A 6,000-nucleotide genomic window follows, 5' to 3' on the forward strand; every position below is an offset into this window, starting at 1 on the left:
GCGCAGACTCTTCCAACATTCGCTTTGGCCAAGGGGAAATAAACACCTGTGATGGCGTGAGTGGTGCCACCTATGTATAGAACTGTTACTTGCAAGATTTAAACTGTTGTGTCATGCTTAATCCTGCCCCTTTTACCCTGCTTATGTATAGTTGTATGGATTGGTTACTTATAGCTGTCAATCAGTACTGTTTGGCCCCACGTCTTCCTGCAGGAGGGGAGTGCTTCCTTTCTTTTTCATTCTTCCATCAGAGTTCCTACCATATGGACGTGAGTAAGAGATTTGACTCTAAAAGACCCTGATTTAAGTTACCTTTTAGCACCAATTCTGAGGTTTTTTACCCTTGGGACTCCTGCTTTATGTCCAGATTGTCCTGGACAACACTGAGGAGACCCAAGCGCCTTCAAACCGGTTCTTTTGGCACCAAAGGAAGATCCTGAGTCTTCAAAACATAGGCCAGCTGGACTGGGTTTGCTCCAGCATTCACAGCCATTGAGGAAAGAGGAAACTTGGTGAGGCTTCTCAGCTTCAAACACCTTGGACCCAGGACTAATTGAGACTGTAACGTATATTTTCCTTCACCCCTCTGAAGTTTCCAGCTCATTGCTTTAAAGAAATAACTCTTTGTGATCAATAAAACTTATTTTGAGTTATTTACAGCATTTTGGGATTTTGGGAGTTCCAGTTTCCTAAAGGAGGGCAAGAAGCAATCCCTTGGGGGAAAGATGCCACGTCCATCCCTCCTTCATTAAGAAAAATAGCCCACAAGCGCGATGGCACAACACCTCTGATTTTGCCTTCAACTCATCTGTGTCTCATTCAATCCTTTGGGAGATGACACACCAAGCCCTGAAATCATAGTTCTTGCAGTAGCTGAAATCACTCAATCTGCACTGTAGAATGAATGTAGTTTGATCCCACTTTACTTCCATGGATCAGTGACATGGAATCCTGGGAGTTGTAGTTTGGCATTGGTGGGCCAAGAAGCTAAAGGCCTTGTAAAACTACAGCACCCATATTTCCATAGAATTGAGCCATAGCACTTAAAGGGGTGTTACACCAAATTCATTCTACAGTATAGATGGGCCCTTTCCTGCCTAAGCTTGAAGATAAAATGGTGCCCTTCTATCCATCTAAGGGTGCATCTACATTAGGGGTCCTCAAACTAAGGCCCGGGGGCCGAATACGGCCCTCCAAAGTCATTTACCCGGCCCTCGCTCAGGGTCAACCTAAGTCTGAAATGACTTGAAAGCACACAACAACAACAACAACAACAACAACAACAACAACAATCCTATCTCATCAGCCAAAAGCAGGCACACACTTCCCATTCAAATACTAATAAGTTTATATTTGTTAAAATGGTTCTTCATTTTAATTATTGTATTGTTTTGAAGTGTTTTTTGCACTACAAATAAGATATATGCAATGTGCATAGGAATTCATTCATGTTTTTTTCACATTATAATCCGGCCCTCCAACAGTTTGAGGGAATGTGACCTGGCCCTCTGTTTAAAAAGTTTGAGGACCCCTGATCTACATTGTAGAATGAATGCAGTTTGATATCACTTAAACTACTGTGGCTCAGTGTGATGGAATTATGGGAGTTTTAGTTTTAAAAGGTCTTCTTTGCCAAAGAGTGCTGATGCTTCACCAAGCTACAACTTAGTTTCCAGGATTCTATCGCATTGAGTCATGCCAGTTAAAACGGGCCAAACTGCAATATTTTTGAAGTGTAGATGCATTCAAAAAGTACATCCAGAGGAAACCATTCCATAGCTTTGAGCCATGGAAGGTAAATTGGTATCAAACTGCATTGATTCTATAGTGTAGATCAGGCATAGGCAAACTTCAGCTCTCCAAGTGTTCTGGACTTCAACCCACAATTCCTAACAGCCTTCCAGCTGTTAGGAATTATGGGAATGCCTGGTGTAGATGTTCCTTAAAGCCTCGCAGAATGGGATGCTGCAGACGTGGCAAAGAAGCTGGCCATTTAGTTGGATGTAACCATAGTTGGCAAAGGTTTTCTGGACAGTGGGGGTAGTGCTCTGGCTCACTAACCTTTTCAAAGAAAATGTTCTTAAATCGTTAATGTTAATGTGACTGCTTGGTATGAGTTTGCATTCAAGAATGAGATTTGGGAGGCCTCATGTTGCTTGGGGCTACCTCTACTTTAAACGGTCCCAACTCTACTGTGAGATGAGCCAAGGGAATGAGAGCATTGTTTGCAAAGTTGTCACAGAACGAACCACGATGCAATGGATGTTTGTGCGATCCAGGAAAAGAAACAGATGAGATCACGTAGGGTTACGACAATAATAACAACAACAAGAAGATGAATGGTCCAGCTACCTTTGCATTCAAAGTGAATCCTGGACTCTTGGATGCAATTTGTTTATTGGCCCCCACACTGAAAATTACAAGAACACAAATGGGATTTGTGCAACCTTGTCCATGCAATAGTGTTTTGCAGTGACAAACTCAATTGTAGTTGTAGAAGCACTCAAGTGTTGTCAAAAAATTGACACCCTCTCTCAAAAGACAGATTCAACATACTTTCCAAAGTCATATATGAATGTATTGTTGAAGGCTTTCATGGCTGGAATCACTGGGTTGTTGTAGGTTTTTTCGGGCTATATGGCCATGTTCTAGAGGCATTCTCTCCTAGAGAATGCCTCCAGAACATGGCTATATAGCCCGAAAAAACCTACAACAACCCAGTGATTCTGGCCATGAAAGCCTTTGACAATACATTGAACATCTCTACGAGGAGAAACTGTTCCAAGACACATGGAAATTGGAAAAACTACTGCATCTACTGTGCTCCCTGACTTTCCTTCTACACTGCAGATACACAGATATCATCCCAAAAGGACTTTCAAAACACCACAGGTTCACCGGATCTATGACCGCCTGGTATGCAACCTCTTACGAGAGAGAATTCACTCCATCCACAAAGAACTCACATACACAGACAAGGAACTGTTGCACCTCCATATCAACATCAGCCAGAAGATGAATTCCCAGGACTAGGACAAAATAGACAACATTAAGGAGAGAATGCCTCTAGAACAGTGGTTCTCAACCTGTGGATCCTCAGATGTTTTGGCCTTCAACTCCCAGAAATCCTAACAGCTGGTAAACTGGCTGAAAACTACTGCTCTAGAACATGGCCATATAGCCTGAAAACCCCTACAACAATCCATATATGAATGTATTATATTTTTACACTATATGAAGTTTTGCAATATCAAAATATTAACATTTCTGCAGTCTGCAAGATACTTTATTTCCAGTAGTCCATCTGGGAAACTACACATTCCAAACAGGATTAGTTAACCTTTCACCAAAATAACTCCTTTAAAAAAAGTAAATGACCAACGACATCTCCATTTAGTTAGCAGCTCCTTTTATGTCACCGCACAATCTGGCATGTCCCAGTCTTTTGCGATTGAGTGCAGATGTTGCTTGTGTGGAAATCTGGAAGGGAAAATCCTCCTTTGGCTTTTTCTTCCTCCGTTGAAGTGAGATTGGATTTGAATCAGGAGGTGAGCTCTGAAATTCATTCATGATATCCCCGTGTTCAAAGGATAAGGTGTCGTTTTCTTCCAATTCCCCATCAGGCCAAAAACTTTGCCTTATTTCCTCCAGGAGGGAAGCAGGCAGGATCGAGCCAGGAATGTGCTGATCAGCAAATCCAAAAGAAGTGAATTCTAGCAGGCGACAAACCAAAGGAACAAAACAGTGGCCTTGTTAACCATAAAACAGCTCAATTCATTTGCACAGCAGTTCTATGTCAGAGCTTTCCAAACTGTGTGTTGTGACACATTAGTGTGTCAGCTGCAGCGTGTAGGTGTGCCGCACAAACCTAATGAGGCTATGTGAATAAATAAATAAATAAATAAATAATAACACTTTATTTATATTCCACCCTTCTTACAGACAATGCAGTTGCTGTTGCCCATTTTTTGGTCAAAAGATATTTAGCCGCCCACCTGCATACCTTCTATTTTATCAGTTTTATACCAATTTATGCAATGCTTTTGATATGAAATAAATAAACCCCGAAGGGGACCCAGAGCGGATCACAGTACATATACTTGGCAAACATTCAGTGCCGCCTTGTATAGACAATACACAGACAGACAGAACAGAAGGAGGTGGTTTGTTTCAGCTGTTTTTGGTGCCATGTTTTTGGTGACATTCCCAGGAATTAGTTCAATTCCTGGGAAAGTTTGCTCACCATTATTGCTAGGTCAGATCCCCTCTCTGGGGTCTCCAATGAATTTACCAACACCCTGAGCACTCTTTTGTTTCCCTGGTTGGCACCCAACCAGGGAAACAAGTGCCTGATGCAATCTGTCCCAATGAAAACAGATTAAAGAACACTTTTAAGGTTCAAAAAGTATTCATGACAAACCCAAAGAGGTCAGTTGAGTCACAAACTGGTGCCTGTTATCCATAATGGACTGAATGCAGGCAAACAAATTGAAACCTAATTGCATTGGATAAGAATATTGAAAAACTGGAATGCTGAAAGAGGTAATTGGTCCTTTAGAGAATGTCTAAAACACGAACTAATATAAAACAGAAAAACAGAAACATGGAAAAAAAACTGGGAAATCTCGCTAATCTTCAGTCAGTCCAGCCTGCTCTTGAAACGTTTGTGTTCTGTTGTTGTTGATTTGAGTGGGGTGCAACACAGTTAAAACGCATAGATTAAAGCATTAATATTAGTGACATTTCAGTCTCAAACAGTCTGGCTTCTGATGTCTTTCATCCAAGCATTTTCCCGAATGTTGGGAGAAAGCACAAATGGTGCTGGAAAACACTGGAAAGCCTTGGTTTTGTGAATATCTGTGTGTGAGAAAGCTGGGGATGGATGAGGAAGTGAACATCTGTCAAATGGATCTTTCCCAGCTGGAATGTGAATCCGCAGATGTGATCACCAATGGTGGAAGGCGGGAGAGGAAACGGGAACCTTATGTTCTCTTTTCGGCATTGTGCAAAGGAAAAACGATTCCTCGCTTTCGATTCTGGATGTTGGAGTGAACAACGCGTTGCCGAAAGGAATGATCATGATCCAACGTATTCATGTGTACAGAAAGTACATACAGCCTGGGATCTCTGACATTTATTTTGCATGTTGTAGCTTAGATGAGGCAGAAGGGAGAGCAATAAGAAAGTTGGAATGAAGCAGCAGAAGGATAGAGTTGGAGATTCAGGTCCAACACAAAATATTCAAGGTTACGGAAATGGAATGACAGGTGCAGGCTGCATCCATACTGCAGAATTATAGTAGTTTGGCACCACATTAACTGCCATGGCTCCATACTACGGAATCATAGGCGTCGGAGCTTTGTGAACTTTCTCGTCGGTGGACCAATTGCAATTAACCCATTTGGGGAATAAATACAGCATTGGTCCATTTGAGTAGCTCTGTCCCCATTTTAGCATCTCCCTAAAGAGATTGTTAATGTTGGCCATGGCAAAACTCCTCTTTGACATCCATTAGGGTTTCACGGTGAGCAGATGTTCCATTCGTTCAGCTACAGTGAACCGATTCAACTGAAAAATAGTCCTGCCAATAAATATTATGCCAGGTTAACTTGTTTACTGGCTTCTGCTTGTTTTGGGGAGATCTTTTGGATGCAAAACACACCACGCTGAGAAGACACACATACATTCCCAGGGGAATTTCCCTGACTCCTATCCTTACATATTGGGTTCAAATTGTGACAGCGGTTACCCAGAGCGGCACAACATTTTCTGGAGAGTATCATTCAGATGTCCAATGGAGGTTTCCATCAATATAGCTGGAGGTGCCATCTTCACTGTTGAATTGATGCAGTTCGACATCACTGCGATGGCTCAAAGCTATGGGATGCTGAGAGTTGTAATTTGGTAGGACCCTAACACTCCTTGGCAGAGAAGGCTAAAGATCACATAGAACTACAATTCCCATTATTCCATAGCATTGAGTCATGACTGTAAAAGTGA

The sequence above is a fragment of the Anolis sagrei genome, chromosome 9, assembly GCF_037176765.1.
Source record: "Anolis sagrei isolate rAnoSag1 chromosome 9, rAnoSag1.mat, whole genome shotgun sequence".
In the NCBI taxonomy this organism is placed as follows: Eukaryota; Metazoa; Chordata; class Lepidosauria; order Squamata; family Dactyloidae; genus Anolis; species Anolis sagrei.